Raw genomic sequence first — 19,468 nt, forward strand, 5'->3', positions numbered from 1 at the left:
CTTCCTCTGCTGGGCCACATTCTCCCTGCCGTCCCAACACTGGAGTACCCCATGGCTCCATCCTGGCAACTCGTCTTTCCTACCCACACTCACTCTCTGAGTGACCTTGTCCAGTATTCCAGTTTTAAATATTGCCATGGGCTGACGTTTCCCAGGTTCTCCAGGCCAGACCTCTATCCTCAGTACCGTAGACCTGTGTCTTCAACTACCCTTACAGCATTTTCACTTGAAAGGCATCCCAAGTTTAACACATTCTGATCTAATCTCTTTAAACGCATTCCTCCCACCCAAGTTAGAGACAACCCATCTTTCAGTTGCTCACACTGAAACTTTGGAGCAATCCTCATCTCTTCTCTCTTGCACACCACAAATCCTGTCTGCTGCACCTTTAAAGTATACTAGAATTCATCCACTGCCACTATCTAGTCCAAACCACTGCTATCTCTCCTGGATTTTTATAATAACATATAAAAATTAGTCTCTCTTCTTCCATCATTTGCTAAGGTGTGTCCTCAATACAGAAGTCAAAATGATCTCTCTAAAAGCTAAATTAGGCCTGACGTGGCTCATGCCTGTGATACCAGCACTTTGGGAGGCCGAGGAGGGAGGATCACTTGAGCCCAGAAGTTCAAGACCAGCCTGCGCAACATGGTAATACCCCGACTCTACAAAAAATTAGCCAGGCATGGTGGCACACACCTGTAGTCCCAGCTACCCAGGAGGCTGAGGAGGGAAGGTCACCTGAGCCTGGGAGGTCAAGGCTGCAGTGAGCCGAGATTGTGCCACTGCACTGTAGCCTGGGCTTCAGAGTGAGTCCCTGTCCAGAAAAAAAAAAAAGCTTACATCATCATCTCTCCTCTGCTCCAGCACTCATCACTCAGCACTCAGAACTTCTTGTACTGAGACTAAAAACCCCAATCATTAAAATGCTTTACAAGGCCTAACAAGGTCTGCCTTTACACCTTTCCTTCTCTCTGTTCATCCCTCTGCCTCCCTGTGTTCTTCCAACAGTCAGACATGCTGTGGCCACAGGGCCTGATACGGTCTGGCTGTGTTCCCACCCAAATCTCATCTTGAACTGTAGTTCCCATAACCCCCATGTGTCATGGGAGGGACCCAGTGGGAGGTAATTGAATCATGGTGTTACCGGGGGGAGTCCTTGTTCTTAAAGCTCCCAAGATGGTGGCAGGCCACTTCCAAGATGGCAGCAAGCCTCTTATTCTCTGACCTGGGGTTCTTGGCCTTACAGATTCCAAGGAATGGAATCTTGGGCCATGTGGTGAGTGTTAAAGCTCTATTCAGCTTGATTAGGATGAACCCCAGGCACTTAACCGACGCAGGAACAATGGTGAGCCTCTAGCTCGATTGGGAGCAGCAGTGGGCGCTGCCTCTCTGGATCAGAAGTGCAGCAGACACCCTGCCGGATCCGGAGGGGTGGAAGTCAGCGGCAGCATCTGGGATGACAGCAATCAGCAGTGGTGGACAGCGAGCGAAAGCTTAGTTCGAACCGGAACAAACACAGACCAGAGAGGGTGCAGTTGCAAGATTTAATAGAGTGAAAACAGAGCTCCCACACAATGGGAGGGGACCCAAAGAGGGTAGCCATTGCTGGCTCAAATGCCTGGGTTTATATCCTGATCATTGTCCCTCCCTCTGTGGTCTCAGGCGATAGATAATTGGCTATTCCTTTACCTCCTGTTTTAGCCTGATTAGCATTTCAGGGAGCTCTCTTTACTACCTGATTGGTCGGGTGTGAGCTAAGTTGCAAGCCCTGTGTTTAAAGGTGGATGCTGTCAACTTCCCATCTAGGCTTATGGATTCTTAGTCGGCCTAGGAAATCCAACTAGTCCTGTCTCTCAGTTCCCCCTCTCAACAGGAAAACCCAAGTGCTGTTGGGGAGGTTGGCCGATGACTGCTCTAAGTGCTTCCTGCTGAATTGGGGCATAGTAGGAGTCATGCAGTTGAGATTTCCTCCAAAGGGCTACCTTCAATGTCATCAACATTGGAGCATGGGCTAGCAGGCTGGTCCAAGGGTCCGCGGTAGATTTTAGTGATGGACTGCATCTGGGGCTCCATTTGAAGAACCATTTGTAGCTTTACAGCTTCGATTCTGGAAGAGACAAACTTAACAAGGAGGTTAAAGATGCAGGATCCAAAGAGAAGTAACAATATTATAGTTGCTAGAGGTCCTAAGAAGGGGAGAATCCAGGCCATCCATTGGCTGAGGAGGTCCCAGGGACTGGTGTTTTGAAGCTCCTCTGCTCTACGTTGTATTCGATCTCGAATTTCTTTAACTTTCTCGGTGACAATTCTGGATTGATTAACATAATAACAGCATTCTTCCCCTAAAAATAAACAGGTTCCCCCCATTTCAGCAGTTAGCAAGTCTAAAGCTCTTTGATTTTGAAGGACTACTGCTGCTAGGAAGTTAAGTTGATTTTGCAAGGTGACCAGTGAGTTGGCAACCCATTCCATGTCACCATTTAGTTCTTGAGATAGTTTATAGTAGAACTGAGTAGAGGTTGTGATACTGCCAATGCCAGTACCTAGTCTGCCTAGCACTCCTGCTCTGGTAACAAAAAGAAGAATGGGTACTCTTTTGGTGCAGGGCTTAGGTACAACATAATTATATAAATCTTGTTCTGTGTAGATGGTCATGGGGGCACTAAGAATGAGAGGAAGCACATAGATTCTGAAGAGCCATTTAAACAATGATAGGCAGAGGTACTACAGACAAAAAATATTCCTGAGGGTAGGCAGACCATTTGTGTGGGATTAGTTACCCACCTGATGCATTGGGAGTTGGTTGTGTCTATAGAATTGCTAACATTTACACAGGTGAGGTTTGAGGTATGGGTTATCTCCAGATTGGAAACAAGAGGTCCTAACAATCTTTTGGAGTCCTTGTTGGGCCTCGGGTCTAAGGGGGTACTGTCTTTGGTAGGGAAAGGAGGCAGAATCCTTTAGTTTAACTTGAACAGGATGGGCATTCTTTGCTCATCCGTATTGTCCTTCTGTTGCCCAGACTTCAGGATTAATTCCTTCCTCAAGCAGGAGACAACAAACAGGTGTTCCTTCTCCTATATTCAGGTGTATAATGGCCTCTGCTTTTGCTAGAATGTCTCTCCCTAACAAGGGAGTAGGGCTTTCAGGCATAATTAGAAAAGCATGTGAAAAGAGTAAAGTTCCTCAGTCACAACTTGGTGGCTGGGAGAAGTATCTAGTGACTGGCTGTCCTAGGACCCCTCGGATAGTGACAGATCTGGAGGACAGTTGTCCAGGACAGAAGAGTAAGACTGAGAAGCCTGCACCAGTGTCCCGGAGACAGTTAACTTCTTGGCCCTCAATGGTCAAGCATACCCGGGGCTCTGTGAGGGTGATGGCATGGGCTGGCACTTGCCCCGGGCACCCTCAGTCCTGCTGCTGGATCATCTGGTGAGTGGCTTCTGACTCAGAGGACCTTCATCCCCTGGGGCACTGGACCTTCCAGTGATTCCCCTGACATAAGGGGCATGGATGAGTGGGCGGCTTATTTCTATTGGACAATCTTTTTTAAAGTGTCCTTGTAGACCGCACTGGAAGCAAGCCTCATTAGGCATTTGATTTGCCCAGCTTTTCTCTTTTCCAGAGCCTCCAAAGTCCACTTGCCTGAGGGCCATGAGTAAAGCGGTGGCCTTTTTTTAATCTCGTTTGTCCCGTTCGTCCCGTTCTGCCTGCTCCTCCTGATTCTATTATAAAAAACCGAGGTTGCCAAGTTCAATAGGGTTTCTAAGTTTTGCTCCGGGCCTAAGGCAGACTTTTGAAGTTTTTTTCTAATGTCTGCAGCTGGCTGAGTGACAAACTTATCCTTTAAGATTAGTTGGCCTTCAATAGAGTCAGGTGACAGAGAGGTATGCTTCCTCAATGCCTCCCTTAGTGTCTCCAGAAAGGCAGTAGGATTTTCTTCCTTTCCTTTTGTTATAGTGGACATCATCGAAAAATTCATAGGCTTCTTCCTGGTTTTCCTTAGTCCTTCTAGCACGCAAGTTAGTAAATGTCTGCGGCACCAATCTCCATGTTCTGATTCTGTGTCCCAATGAGGGTCTACACTGGGAACTGCCTACTGGCTTGTAGGGAATCGTTCTCTTTCCTCTGTTGTCATCCTATCATTGACCTGATTGAGATACCAGAGATCACCAAACTCTCGAGCTGCAGTTATGGTGGCACTTCTCTCATTTGGGGTTAGTGTCTGATTTGGCAGTAACATCATATCTCTCCATGTCAGATCAAAGGATTGTCCTAACCCTTGTAAAACATCAATATAGCCATCAGGGTTATCTGAGAATTTACCTAGGTCTCTTTTAATTTGCTTCAAGTCTGAGAGGGAAAAAGGTACATGCACTCTGGCTGGGCCAAATTCTCCTCCTCCCACTGCTTGGAGGGGGCATAATCAGGGAATATTGGCACTCCAGTTCATTGTTTGCCCCTTTGTCTATCTCCTTTTGGACCATTTGGGTTGAAGGGGGGTCCTTATTAGTTGGGGAAGGAGCCAGTGGGGGGGTGCCGGGGTAGGGAGGTAGATAGGGAGGTAGACTCTGAGGGCTTCCTATAGGGCATAAATCACACTTTTTACATAATTGCGAGTTGTCTCTTAATGAAAAGAAAGTTTGTACATATGGCACTTCATTCCACTTGCCTTCTTTTCTACAAAAGAGGTCTAGCTGTAAGATGGTGTTATAATTTATACTTCCCTCAGGAGGCCAGGTTTCTCCCCCTTGAAGAGGATATCATGGCCAGGTGGTACTGCAGAAGTTCATTAAGTCGCTTCTTTCTTAGCATCTGAGGGTCAAATTGGTCCCAATTCTCCAGAATACATCTTAGGGGTGTTTTTGCCTGAGGGAGAACATTTCCCATCTGAAAAAAGAACACAGGGATGCCAGCACCCCTAGTCATTTTCCAATGAGCATTAGTCCTAGAGCATCCTCTATGGTCTTAATGCTTATTCCTTTCCGGGGTGCGTAACCACCCATGGACCTCTGCTTATTGGATTAGTTACGCTCACTGACGTAGAAGTCCTGCACCTGTTTTCCCACCTTTCTTGACCACAAAGAAAGGGGTCTGGGCTGCTGGATTCTAGTGGTCCTTTACCAGTGTGCCCAACATTGCCTTTGCGCTCAGAGGTGACTTCTAGAGCTGGGCTGGGTTCCTGAGTATTTCCTAACAACCCAGTTGCCCCATCAAGATGCATTCCCACAAACAACAGTTCTTATGCAAATTCATTTGAGAGAGTGCGTGGGTAACATTTTGAGTCAGGATTGAGATAGAGTTTTTTTATTCTGTAAGTACTTTAAGGCTTGGCTGAGTGCAAACAGCTCCCACGTTTGAGCAGACCCAATTATTAGGCAATTTTCCTAACTCTGCTTCTACAAGAGTTTCCCTCAATTACTGAATACCCATTGTGTTTTTTCTCAATCACCTGGGAGGAACCATCTATCTTCCTGTCCTGAAGGGGGTTCCTCCTAGGTCTGGTCAGACCTTTGTATGGTAATTAAGATTTAAATCCCCTGTTAGGAAATCTACTGGGTTAAGGGAATTTTCAGTGGTTAATGTTAAATTATCTTTTTTAAACAGAATAGCCTTATACTTTAAGATTTTTGAGTTAGTAAGCTACCCTTTTTGCTTTTTTTTTTGACCTAGGATAGTTCTGAACTGTGAGGTGTGCTCACAATGAGGTTTCCTCTAAAGGCTAATTTTCTACTTTCTTTTGTTAGCAAAGAAGTTGCTACTATTAGGATCTCTTTCTTTCTCTCTTTGACTTTCTGTCTCTCTCTCTCTCTCTCTCTTTGAATCTCTCTTTCTCCCTCTCCTCTCTGTCTCTCTCTCCTTCCCTTTTCTTTGTAGATAGATTTTGGGAACACAGCAGAAGGATGTTCGCTCGTTGCCCCCATCCACTATAGGAATATGAGCCTCCCTTTTACTCAATTCGCTTTCATCCTGATCTATTATGTTGTCGTAGACCCAGTTCCAGTTGTTAAAGTACTGGGTTACCCGGCCGGGCACGGTGGCTCACGCCTGTAATCCCAGCACTTTGGGAGGCCGAGGCAGGCGGATCACAAGGTCAGCAGATCGAGACCATCCTGGCTAACACAGTGAAACCCTGTCTCTACTAAACATACAAAAAAAATTAGCCAGGCGTAGTGGCGGGTGCCTGCAGTCCCAGCTACTCGGGAGGCTGAGGCAGAAGAATGGCATGAACCCGGGAGGTGGAGCTTGCAGTGAGCCGAGATCACGCCACTGTACTCCAGCCTGGGTGACTGAGCGAGACTCCGTGTCAAAAAAATAAATAAAAATAAAAAAATAAAGTACTGGGTTATCAGTTCTAAGGCCCTGGCCAAGGAGCCAAGGCTTGGAGATTATATTGCAGAGGGGTAAGCTGGGTAGACATTGGGGGAGAAGAGCATCTACACAATGGGAGAGCAATCCTCCTAGCCATTTACAAACTTGGGGCCCTGGCAAGGGTGGTGGGGAATGGGTCTCACATAACTGCCCATGTCGAGAGCTGTATACCTAAATTGGGAGAGGCACCAAGGACAAGACTCCCTGGGTTCATAGCCTAGATGCCTAAGGACACAACATCAAGCTTCCCTAGATCCCTTTGGAGATACAACTTGCTGTAATGCTTGGGAAAGGAAGTGAAAGTCTGAAGCATTAGTACCTAGGAGGCAGGGATTGGAGGAAGTAGATTCAGAGGTAAGGAGAATTTGGGGGCTACACTTTCAAGAAAGTCGTGGTCAGGACCCACGAGGTATGGGTCAGAAGGAAAGGTAGGGGCGCACACATGGGCGACTGTTGAGTAAAGACTTCTGGCTGTGCCGAGATCTTAACTGGGAGTTCAGGACGACAGCTTTCTGCCTCTACTCGGCCCTCGGCTTCCCCAGGAAAATTCAAAGTGGAAGCTGGTTCCAGGTAGACCAATGCTCCCAACCCAGAAGGGCTGGGGGTTGTTAGAAAGCCCTTTCCCAGACAGCCTCACACCGGAGTCTTAAGTCTGGCAGCCACGCTAATCATTTTTTTAACTGGCCAACAGGTGCCCAGTATTTTCCTCTAATTCTAAGGAAGGATAGAACAGAATAGCAAGTGAAAGTGGTCCAATATTACTCACCACTTTGGAGATTCACATCTAGGTTGCCAAAATGTTACTGGGGGGGTCCTTGTTCTTAGAGCTCCCAAGATGGTGGCAGGCCACTTCCAAGATGGCGGCAAGCCTCTTGTTCTCTGACCTGGGGTTCTTGGCCTCATGGATTCCAAGGAATGGAATCTTGGGCCATGTGGTGAGTGTTAAAGCTCTATTCAGCTTGATTAGGACAAACTCCAGGCACTTAGCCTGTGTGGGAACAACGGCAAGCCTCTAGCCCGATTGGGAGCAGCACTGGGTGCCACCTCACTGGATCAGAAGTGCAGCAGACACCCTGCTGGATCCGGAGGGGTGGAAGTCAGCGGCGGTGTCTGTGACAACAGCAATCAGCAGTGGTGGATGGTGAGCAAAAGCTCAGTTTGAACTGGAACAAACATGGACAAGAGAGTGTGCAGCTGCAAGATTTAATAGAATGAAAACAGAGCTCTCATACAACAAGAGGGGACCCAAAGGGGGTTGCCTTTGCCAGCTCAAATGCCTGGGGTTATATCCCAACCATTGTCCCTCCCACTGTGCTCTCAAGCGATAGATGATTGGCTATTTCTTTACCTCCTGTTTTAGCCTAATTAGCATTTTAGTGAGCTCTCTTTACTACCTGATTGGTCGGGTGTGAGCTAAATTGCAAGCCCTGTGTTTAAAGGCACATGCTGTCACCTTCCCAGCTAGGCTTACGGATTCTTAGTTGGCCTAGGAAATCCAGCTAGTCCTGTCTCTCAATGGGAGTGGTTACTCTCATGCTGTTCTCATGATAGTGAGTTCTCAGAAGCACCGATGGTTTTATAAAGGGCTTTTCCCCACCTTCGCTCTGCACTTCTCCTTGCTGCTACCATGTGAAGAAGGATGTATTTGCTTCCCCTTCTGCCATGATTGTAAGTTTCCTGAGGCCTTCCCTGCCATGTGGAACTGTGAGTCAATTAAACCTATTTCCTTTATAAATTAGCCAGTCTCAGGTAATTCTTTATAGCAGTGTGAGAAGGAACTAATACAGGGCCTTTGCACTTGCTGTGACCTCTGTCCTGGGCAATCTTCCCCTATATATTTAAATCTCTCACCTTCTTCACCTACTCAAATGTTACATTCTCACTGACGCTCCTGACCGCTCTAAAATTCAATCCCCACAAGCCCACCTGTGTACACTCTATCCCTCTTTCCAGTTTTATTTTGCTCTATGGCATTTTTTTTTTAAACAGGATCTTGCTCACCCAGGCTGGAGTGCAGTGGCACCATCGTAGCTCACTGCAGCCTTGATCTCCTGGGTATAGCATTTTTTAAACATAGCCTGTAATCAGTTAAAATTCTAACATGCATAATACTGACACATTTTATTATTTTGTTATTATCTGACTCTCTCTACCACTAAAATATAAACTCCAGGAAGACAGAGATTTGTGTCTGCCATATACCCAGCCAGTACTTAGAACCAGTGCTTGGCACATATGTAAGTACTTACTATTTCTAAAATAAATGACTGGTAGCTGCCAACCCCCAACCCCAGATGTTTTTCAAATATTTGGTCTATTATATATGAGCTGCTCAGTCATTCAAGGCATTTAAGAAACAGTGCTATTGTAATCAATTTCGGAGGATACAATTGTCCTCTTGCTAGTCCCATCAAACAGCTTTCTAGGTCTTGGGGAAGTTCTAGATTATAGTTTTGTTTTGTTTTTTTTTTTAGATGGAGTCTTTCTCTGTTGCCCAGGCTGGAGTGCAGTGAGTGCAGTGGCACCATCTCGGCTCACTACAAGCTCCACCTCCTGGGTTCATGCCATTCTCCTGCCTCAGCCTCCCAAGTAGCTAGGACTACAGGTGACCATCACCACACCCAGCTAATTTTTGTATTTTTAGTAGAGACGGGGTTTCACCGTGTTTGCCAGGAAGGTCTTGATCTCCTGACCTCGTGATCCACCCACCTTGGCCTCCCAAAGTGCTGAGATTACAGGCATGAGCCACCGTGCCCAGCTGATTATAGTTATTTTTTATGATGTCTGCAACAAGTAGTGCATGTTAAATACTCAAATTCTAAATAAGACTTGAAAAATCCTTATGCAAACCCTGTGTTAGTACCTGATTGCCTCTCATGTAGCTTCAAAATAAAATATTAAGGACAATTAAGTCCTTTCCTGAGAAAAATTAAATGTGTTTCATGTTTTTAAGACGAGAAGCTGCTGGGCACAGAGTAGCTCCTGCCTGTAATGCCAGCACTTTGGGAGGCCAAGGCAGGTGGATCAGTCAAGCCCAGGAATTTGAGACCAGCCTGGGCAACATGGCAAAACCCCCTCTCTATTAAAATACAAAAAAAATTAGCTGGGTATGGTGGTGCCCACCTGTAGTCCCAGCTGCTTGGGAAGCTGAGGCAGGAGGATTGCTTGAGCCTGGGAGGTCAAGGTTGCAGTGAGCCAAGATTGTGCCACTGCACTACAGCCTGGGTGAAAAAGTGAGACCCTGTCTCAATAAATAAATAAATAAATAAATAAATAAATAAATAAATAAACAAGAAGCTGAGCTGACTCTGTAGGTCATACTCAGATTTTAAAATTTAACTCATCAAAAACTGTCACCACAGGCCAGGCACGGTGGCTCATGCCTGTAATCCCAGCACTTTGAAAGGCTGAGGTGGGTAGATCACTTGAGGTCAGGAGTTCAAGACCAGCCTGGCCAACATAGTGAAACCTCATCTCTACTAAAAATATAAAAATTAGCCAGGGATGGTGGTGCACGCTTGTAATCCCAGCTACTCGGGAGGCTGAGGCAGGAGAATTGCTTGAGGTGGAGGTTGTGGTGAGCCGAGATCGTGTCACTGTGCTCCAGCCTGGGCGACAGAGTGAGACTCCATCACAACAACAACAAGAACGATAACAACAGCAACAACAACAACTCCACCCACAAATACTATCTGGGTCGGAATAAAGAAAAGATGTATGGTATTCAATGAATATTTCTGTATAAAGCAGAACTAAGAGATTTATTTACCAGTCAATATTAGAATAACATTTAAGATGACTACATTTTTGTAAACTATATTTAGATTTGTAGCCAGGGATAATTGTTAGTCTACAAGTGTACCCTAAATGGGTAAGAAGCCCGGCTCACTGGTGGAATGATTAGAGGTCTTGGGGCCAAAACGATCTCAACCTATTCTCAAACTTTAAATGGGTAAGAAGCCCGGCTAGCTCAGTTGGTAGAGCATGAGACTCTTAATCTCAGGGTCATGGGTTCGAGCCCCATGTTGGGCGCCAGGTGAAGGGGTGGGTTGCCCCTCCACACCTGTGGGTGTTTCTCATTAGGTGGAATGAGAGACTTGGAAAAGATAAAGACACAAAGTATAGAGAAAGAAATAAGGGGGCCCAGGGGACCAGCGTTCGGCATATGGAGGATCCCGCCAGTCTCTGAGTTCCCTTAGTATTTATTGATCATTCTTGGGTGTTTCTCGGAGAGGGGGATGTGTCAGGGTCATAGGATAATAGTGGAGAGAAGGTCAGCAGATAAACACGTGAACAAAGGTCTCTGCATCATAGACAAGGTAAAGAATCAAGTGCTGTGCTTTAGATATGCATACACATAAACATCTCAATGCCTTACAGAGCAGTATCGCTGCCTGCGTGTCCCACCTCCAGCCCTAAGGTGGTTTTCCCCTATCTCAGTAGATGGAACATACAATCGGGTTTTATACCAAGACATTCCATTGCCCAGGGACGGGCAGGAGACAGATGCCTTCCTCTTGTCTCAACTGCAAAGAGGCATTCCTTCCTCTTATACTAATCCTCCTCAGCACAGACCCTTCATGGGTGTTGGGCTGGGGGATGGTCAGGTCTTTCCCACGAGGCCATATTTCAGACTGTCACATGGGGAGAAACCTTGGACAATACCTGGCTTTCCTAGGCAGAGGTCCCTGCAGCCTTCCGCAGTGTTTGTGTCCCTGGGCACTTGAGATTAGGGAGTGGTGATGACTCTTAACGAGCATGCTGCCTTCAAGCATCTGTTTAACAAAGCACATCTTGCACAGCCCTTAATCCATTTAACCCTGAATTTGACACAGCACATATTTCAGAGAGCAAAGGGTTGGGGGTAAGGTTATAGATTAACAGCATCTCAAGGCAGAAGAATTTTTCTTAGTACAGAACAAAATGGAGTCTCCTATGTCTACTTCTTTCTACACAGACACAGTAACAATCTGATGTCTCTTTCTTTTCCCCACAATAATTAAGAGCACTGGGGGGAAAGGGCTTTGACTAAACACAGGAACAAGTGGATTCAGTGACTAGAAGTACTCCAGAGAGAGACTAGCTGGTGATTTGCTTTTTGCATTGTCCTAGGAGATAGCTTTCTCAAAATACATTTGACTTCCTTATCATATCCATAAACATTATCATTACTTGCCCTTGGAAGGCTTTAAGCAGTACCCTTTTCCAGTATAAAGCCTGAAAGCACTATGCTTATTATCGGCAGTCTTTTTCTATTGTGGCATTTTATTTTGTAGGAATAACTACTGGAAGCACAGGCTGCTAGGAATGGGAAGAAAACGAATTTGAGAGGCACTGTGCAAAAGACAACAGGTGTGACTTGCCGCCTGTGGAGGAGGGTGAAGGGGAAGAAAGCGTCAAAGACATTCTAAAGGTTCAAGCCTGCATGACTGGGAAGATGGGGACACTTGCAAAATGTAGGAAGATAAGAGATGCCACCATTTGGAAGGAGAGAGGGGGAGAATGATGAGACAATCTCAATATTCCTAACTGCATACCCCAGCAGAGGCCTTTTAAAAGCCTCGCTGTGCTGAAGGGGATGAAAAAGCCTGTCCACTGCTTAGTACTATTTGATTCATGTTGGCTTCCAAACAGATTATCACAAAATGGAGTGACATAAAGCCACCATTTATTACACTCACAGATTCTGCAGGTCAGGAATTCAGACAGGGCACAGCAGGGACAGCTTTTCTCTGAAGTCTGGGGTCTCTACTAGAGAGCTTGAAGGCTGGACGCTGGAAGCATCTGAAGACCAGCCTATGCTTGTGTCTGGAGGTCACGGCTGGCTGTCAGCTTGAGGCCTTAGTTTTTCTCCACATGGGTGAATCTGGGCTTCTCACAGCGTGGTAGCTGACTTCCCCAGAGCAATTGTCTAACCCCAGCTCTTGAAAAAAGTGAGTCAGCTAGAAGCTGTATCATAACCTAGCTTAGAAAGTTACAAAGCATGGCCTCTGTTGTCCTTTTTTGGTTTTAGCAGTCATAAGTCCCACCCAGTCTCATGGAATGGAACATAGGCCCCACCTCTTGGTGAGAGGAGTGTAAAAGTCACATTGTAAGAAAAGCATGTAGGGGTGACAATCTGTGAAAATGGAAGAATAAGGAACATCAAAAGTCCCTCCAAAAAAGCAACAAATAAACTGGCAAAAGCTGCCAGAAACAACTTTTTTTAGAATTCTAGAACCTAAGCAAAAGCTTACAGCAACCAGGAGGACTTAATCAAGAAAGACTGAAACTACTTTTGCAAAAATTCTGACAGTGAGGGAAATCTAACATAACTGACTCCATCTTCCTTCTAACCTCACAAGCTGTCATTGCTCATTCCAGGCTAACTATAAGAGGAATTTTGTATTTACTTTTATTTTTATTTTTTGAGACAGGGTTTCACTCTGTCACCCAGGCTGGAGTGCAGTGACACACTCATGGCTCACTGCAGCTTTGACCTCCCAACCTCAAGCAATCCTACTGTCTCAGCCTCCTGAGTAGCTGGGACTACAGGAACATAACCACCATGCCCAGCTAATTTTTGTTTTATTTTGTTTTGGTAGATGGGGTTTCATCATGTTGCCCAGGCTGGTCTTGAACTCCTGGTCTTGAGTGATCCTCCCACCTTGGCCTCCCAAAGTGCTGGGATTACAGGTGTGAGCCACCATACCCGGCCTACGAATTTATAGTTTAATTTTAAAACAAAGATGAAAATAATTCCTTCTCATAACTAACCCCCTCCTTGCTCAGGACCAAAACTGCCTTTGTAAAACTAATCAAAGGCCTCAAGCTTAGAAATGTGATAGGGCCCTGAATTCTGCTAAGACGTAGGCACAAACTCTAATCAGTCATTGTTTCTTCTGCTAAGATGTAGGCATAAACTCTAACCAGTCATTGTTTTATAACTTGCCTTTTTAAAACTACTTGGCCTGGCATGGTGGCTCATGCCTATAATCTCAGCACTTTGGGAAACCAAGGCGGGTGGATCAGGAGGTCAGGAGTTCAAAACCAGTCTGGCCAAGATGGTGAAACCCCATCTCTACTAAAAATATTAAAAATTTAGCCGGGTGTGGTGGTGGGCACCTGTAATCCCAGCTACTCGGGAGGCTGAGGCAGAGAATTGCTTGAACCTGGGAGGTGGAGGTTGCAGTGAGCCGAGATGGCACCACTGCACTCCAGCCTGGGCTATAGAGTGAGACTCCATCTAAAAAAAAAAAAAAAAAACTCTCTACTACTCAGAAGTCACATAGCCACTGGTCACAAGATTTGTAACTTCCCCAAATGCCCCTGTGGATAACATCACTGTTATAAAACCTAAGACTGATGTTTGAGATATTTTTCAGATTTGAATTCTGTATGGACCAACTGGCACCACCCATTAAAAAAAGTTGCACCCAGATATCAACTCAGCAAAATAGCAACGCCCTATGATTTCATCCTTGACCCAACCCATCAGCATTACTCATTCCCTAGCCTCCTGCCCACCAAACTATCCTTGAAAACCCCTAGTCCCCAAATTCTCAGGGAGGTGGATTTGAGAATTATTTGCTGTCCATCTGCTTGGTGGGTCCTGTGATAATGAAATTTATTTGCTGCAACACTCCTGCTGCTCTTAGTGCATCAGCTTTTCTGGGCAGTGGGCAAGAAGAACCCAGCTGGGCAATTACAAAACTATCTGAATCTCAGCAAAAGCTCAGGAAGCTCTGTGGTGTTTTAAGTTACCCTCCTTCTACCTCCCAACTCCTGTGCTCATTGATGATGGCCTTGAAGGCAAGAGCCCAGGTTTCTAGTACAGGTAAGAATGCCAGAGGGAGCAGAATAATAGATCTCCTTCACAAAGAATTGTGGTCATTCGTTTTGAGCTGTGCATTTGTCTGCTTGGGCTGCTGTAACAAAATGCTACAGACTGGGTGGCTTAAATGACAGAAATGTATTCTCTCACAGTTCTGGAAGCTAAAAGTCCAAGATCAAGGTTCTGGCAGATTTGGCTTTTAGTGAAGGCTCCTCCTGGCTTGTAGATGCCACCTTCTCAGTGTGTCCTCACATGGCGGAGAGTTCTCTGGTGTCTCCTCCTCCTTTTATAAGGCCACCAATCCATTGGATTAGGGCCCACCCTTATGACCTCATTTAATCTTCATTGCCTCCCAAAGGCCTTATCTCCAAACATTGGGGCTTAGCTAGGGCCTCAATATATGAATTTGTGGGAACACAATTAAGTCCATAGCAACTTATCTGGTGGCTCCTTAGCTGAATGGGCTTACCATTATCTTGCCTAACTTGGAACTCTGCCAGTTCTGAGGCAGCTACCCGGGTCCTTTGATGAAAACAGTTAAAGGCAAATGTATTAATCACAACTCTGGAACAATGGATAACAGTTGGAGCAAACAGCAGTCTAACCAAAACGCTTGACAGAAAAGGCTAGTTACACTTTGGTGAACAAGGGCTTTGAAAAGCTCTGACATTCTTGGTGTTACGGGTTGAAATATGTCCCCCGCACCACCCCAAAGATATGCTGCATCCTAATTCCCAGTACATCAGAATGCAAACTTATTTGGAAATAGAATCACTGCAGATGTAATTAGCTGAGATCATACTGGTTTAGGGTAGGCACTTCCTCTAATATGACTGCTGTGCTCATAAGATAGCCTTGTGAAGACATAGACACACAGGAAAAACTGCCATGTGAAGATAGAAGTAGAAACTGGAGTCATGCATTTATGACCCATGCAATGGCATGGATTGTCAGCTGTCACCAGAAGCTAGGTGGAATGGAACAGATTCTCGCTCAGTGTCTCCATAAGGCACCAACTCTGCCAACACCTTGATTTCAGACTTTTAGCATCTAGAACTTTGGGAGGCTAAGTTTCTGTTGCTTTAAGCCACTCAATTTGCAGTACTTTGTAGCCCTAGGAAACTAATACAATAGTTAAATATTAAAAGACAGTATAAATGTATTTGTTGTTTGCTACTCCGTTTTCTCCTATCTGATTTAAAATACAACTGCATAAAGCAATAGTAATAAATCTATGTTGATGGGTACACAATATATACAGATGTAATTTGTGACAATAACAACTTAAATGGTGGAGAATGGAGTTATGTGGGAGCAGTTTTGTATACTATTCAAACTAAAGTGGTACTGGCCAGGCATGGTGGCTCCCACCTGTAATCTCAGCTACTAGGGAGGCTGAGGCACAAGAATGGCCTGAACCCGGGGGGCGGAGGCTGCAGTGAGCTGAGATCACGCCACTGTGCTCCAGCCTGGGGGACAGAGTGAGACTCCATCTCAAAACAAACAAACAAACAAACAAAAACTAAGGTGGTATTAATCAGAACTAGAATGTTATAAATATATGTTAATTGTACCCTCAGGGGAAATCACTAAGAAAATAATTCAAATATATATATTAAAAGAGATGACAATGCTGGGCACAGTAGCTCACGCCTGTAATCCCAGCACTTTGGGAGGCCAAGGCAGGCAGATCACCTGAGGTCAGGAGTTTGAGACCAGCCTGGCCAACATGGCAAAACCCCATCTCCACTAAAATTACAAAAATTAGTCAGGTGTGGTGGTGCACACCTGTAGCCCCAGCTACTTGGGAGATTGAAGCACGAGAATCGCCTGAACCTGGGAGGTGGAGGTTGCAGTGAGCCGAGATTGCACCACTGCACTCCAGCCTGGGTGACAGAGCGAGACTCTGTCTCAAAAAAGAAATGACAAGGAAATTAAAGCAGTACGCTAGAAAATATCTAGTTAACACAGAAAATGGCAGCAATGAAAGAACTGAGGAACAAAAAAGATATACAAAATATAGAAATCAAATAGCAAAATGGCAGAATTAACTGCTTGTCAGTAATTATATGTCAATGGCTTAAACTCTTCAATTAAAAGGCAGAGGCTGGCATAATGAATTAAAAACGTAATCCATTACATACTATCTATAAAAGACATATTTTGGATTCAGGACAGAAATAAATAGAAAGAGGATGGTAAAAGAAATTCGGCCGGGCTGTAATCCTAACACTTTGGGAGACGAAGGCAGGCAGATAGCTTGAGCCCAGGAGTTTGAGACCAGCCTGGGCAATAGAGTGAGACCTCATCTCTACAAAAATACAAAAATTAGCTAGGTGCGAGGTCGCACACCTGTGGTCCTAGCTACTCAGGAGGCTAAGGTGGGAGGATTGCTCAAGCCTGAGAGATTGAGGCAGTAAGCTATGATCTTGCCGCTGCACTCCAGCCTGGGGCCCCGGAGTGAGACTCTGTCTCAAAAAAAAAAAAAAAAAAAAAAAGATATTCCATGTAAACAGAGGGTGAAGGGTGAAGTGGCTACAGTAATACCAGACAAAATAGACTTTGAGACAAAAACCATTACAAGAGACAAAGAAGGACATTATAATGTTAAAGAAGCTAGCAAGAAGCTATAACAATTATAAACATATACACACCTTACAATAGGGCAGCGAAATAGATGAAGTTAAATTGAAGAAAAGAATAGACAATTTAACAATAAGAGAGGGAGGATTCAATACTTCACATTCAATAATAGAGCAACTGGACAGAATATATAAACAAGGAAACAGAAGATTCAAACAACACTATAAACCAACTAGACCTAACAGACATACACGTAGAACACTCCACCCAATAACAGCAGAATTTAAATTCTTCTCCAGTGCACAAAGAATATTCTCCAGGATAGACTACATGTTAGGCCATGAAAAGTCTTGTTAAATTTTAAAAGATCAAAATCATACAAAGTATGTTCTCCAAGTATAGGGGAATGATATTAGAAATTAGTAACAGAAGGAAATTTGGAAAATTCACAAATATGTGGAAATTACACACTTAACCAACAAACGCGTGAAAGAAGAAATCACAAGGGAAATTAGAAAATATATTGAGACACGTGAAAACAAAAACACAACATACCTCAGCCTATGGCATACAGTGAAAATAATGCAAGGAGGGAAATTCAGAGCTGTAAATGCCTACATTAAAAAAAAAAAGAAAGAAAATGGCCGGGCACAGTCGCTCACGCCTGTAATGTTAGCACTTTGGGAGGCCGAGGCGAGCGGATCACCTGAGGTGAGGAGTTCAAGACCAGCCTGGCCAACATGGCAAAACCCTGTCTCTACTAAAAATACAAAAATTAGCCAGGCGTGGTGACAGGTGCCTGTAGTTCCAGCTACTTGGGAGGCTGAGGCAGGAGAATCGCTTGAACCCAGGAGGCGGAGGTTGCAGTCAGCTGAGATTGCGCCACTGCACTCCAGCCTGGGCAACAGAGCGAGACTCCATCTCAAAAAAAAGAAAAAAAAAAAACTCGCAAAGCAATTACATAAATTTCCACATTAAGGAACTAGAAAAAGAAACACAAATTAAACCCAAAGCAAGCAGAAGTGGAAATAAACAAAATAGAGAATCAACAAAACCAAATGTTCTTCTTTAAAAAGATCAACAAAAAGGATAAATCTTTAGCTAGACCTCATGGGCCCTCCTCACCTCCTCAACTTAATCTTACTTCTGTTCCCACCACTCCACTTAGACTGCAGGGCCACTGCTATTCTCAACTGAATTCTTAGCAGCAATTGATAAATTTGAGTAGCTCCTTCTTTAATTGGCTCCCCTGCCACTCTCCTGGTTTTCCTTCCTCAATGCCCAATACTTTCTCATCTCCTTTGCCGGCTTCTGTGCTTGGCTTGACCTCTAGTGTTGGAGCCTACGGGCTGTTTAGGCTCTCTTCTCTATCAACAGATTCTTCCTAAGCGACCCCATCCCATGGCTTTTAATAGCATCTCTATGCCAGTGAACTCTCAAATCTGATCTCCAGCCAGGCCAGCATTCTGAACTCCAGACTTATATCCAACTGCTCTTCGGTCATGTTGACATCAGGATCTACATCGGCTTTACGTTATTATCAGCAGCACTGCTATTTTTCCAGTAGTATCATCTATCCAGTTGCTTAAGCTAAAAATGTAAGAGTTACCCTTTTAAATCCAATCAATCAGTAAGTGGTCACTGTCATGTCTAAAACCTATTCTGAATCTTTCCACTTCTATTTCTGCTTTTACCACCCTAAGGCAAGCCACCACCATCCCTTACCTTCATTACGACAGCCTTTTTAGACCCAGCAGATTGACTCTCTCAAGTGCCAATTTTACCCCCAACTGGAGAAGTTGGAAAATTATCACTTTTTTCTTTGAGGCAGGGTCTCATTCTGTCGCCCAGGCTGGAGTGCAGTGGCACAATCTCAGCTCACTGCAATCTATACCCCCTGGGTACAAGCAATTCTCCCACCTCAGCCTCCCGAGTAGCTGGGATTGCAGGCTCCCACCACCATGCCCAGCTAATTTTTTGTGTTTTTGGTAAAGATGGGGTTTTGCCATGTTGGCCAGGCTGGTCTTGAACTCCTGACCTCAAGTGATCTGCCCATCTCAGCCTCTCAAAGTGCTGGGATTACAGGCATGAGCCACCGCACCCGGCCAGAAGTTGGAAAATTAAAAGCCCTCCCCAGACACCCTTACATGTAGTTTGGGGTTGGAATTAGTTATTGTCAATTAAATGCACTAGCACAAAGTTTGTCAAGAGAAGCAAGACAGAGGCGATCTTCCTATTGCTATCGCTGCTGGTAAGCAAGGTCAGAGATGGAAGTGTTCTGTTTGGAGAGGTTGCAGCAATGGGGCCTGGCATTCCAGAGTCTGGCCAGCGTCGTGGGCATGAGCTGCAGTGGCAATGGTAGCAGGCGTCCTGAGCTAACCACTGTGAGGTGTCCTCTAACTTCACGGTCCAGTGGTAGTTGCCCTGACTCTTCTGCCAGTTCTTCCACTGATGTTGTATACACCTAACTCCTTGTGACTTTTGCCTGCAGCACTCAACCCGGATATACTTAACTCACCTTCCTGCATCCACTCATGCTCACTTATAAACCATTCTCCATTCCATACAGAATTCCTTACATATGTAAACCACTCAGGTTATCTTCTGCTCAAAATCCTCCAGTGGCTTTTTACCATACTTAGAATACAATTCAAACTTCTTACTGGAGTACAAAGCCCTATCATCTGGCTTCGGCCC

General features: G+C 45.0%; 1 long non-coding RNA gene, 1 other non-coding gene and 1 pseudogene across 2 annotated transcripts; 1 reads left to right on the forward strand and 2 right to left on the reverse strand.

Annotated features, from left to right (window-relative positions):
- Nucleotides 1-1,533: 1,533 nt before the first annotated feature.
- LOC134731519 (uncharacterized) lies at nt 1,534-4,932 on the reverse strand (annotated as a pseudogene).
- A 5,402-nt stretch (nt 4,933-10,334) lies between these two features.
- TRNAK-CUU (transfer RNA lysine (anticodon CUU)) lies at nt 10,335-10,407 on the forward strand. The gene has a single exon. It is a non-coding gene; the product is annotated as a tRNA-Lys (tRNA).
- A 102-nt stretch (nt 10,408-10,509) lies between these two features.
- LOC134731582 (uncharacterized) lies at nt 10,510-11,359 on the reverse strand. The gene is made up of 2 exons (XR_010113988.1): nt 11,041-11,359; nt 10,510-10,678 (listed from the first exon to the last, which is right to left on the reverse strand). It is a non-coding gene; the product is annotated as an uncharacterized lncRNA (long non-coding RNA).
- Nucleotides 11,360-19,468: the final 8,109 nt, after the last annotated feature.

Source organism: Symphalangus syndactylus, chromosome 10, assembly GCF_028878055.3.
Source record: "Symphalangus syndactylus isolate Jambi chromosome 10, NHGRI_mSymSyn1-v2.1_pri, whole genome shotgun sequence".
Taxonomy (NCBI): domain Eukaryota; kingdom Metazoa; phylum Chordata; class Mammalia; order Primates; family Hylobatidae; genus Symphalangus; species Symphalangus syndactylus.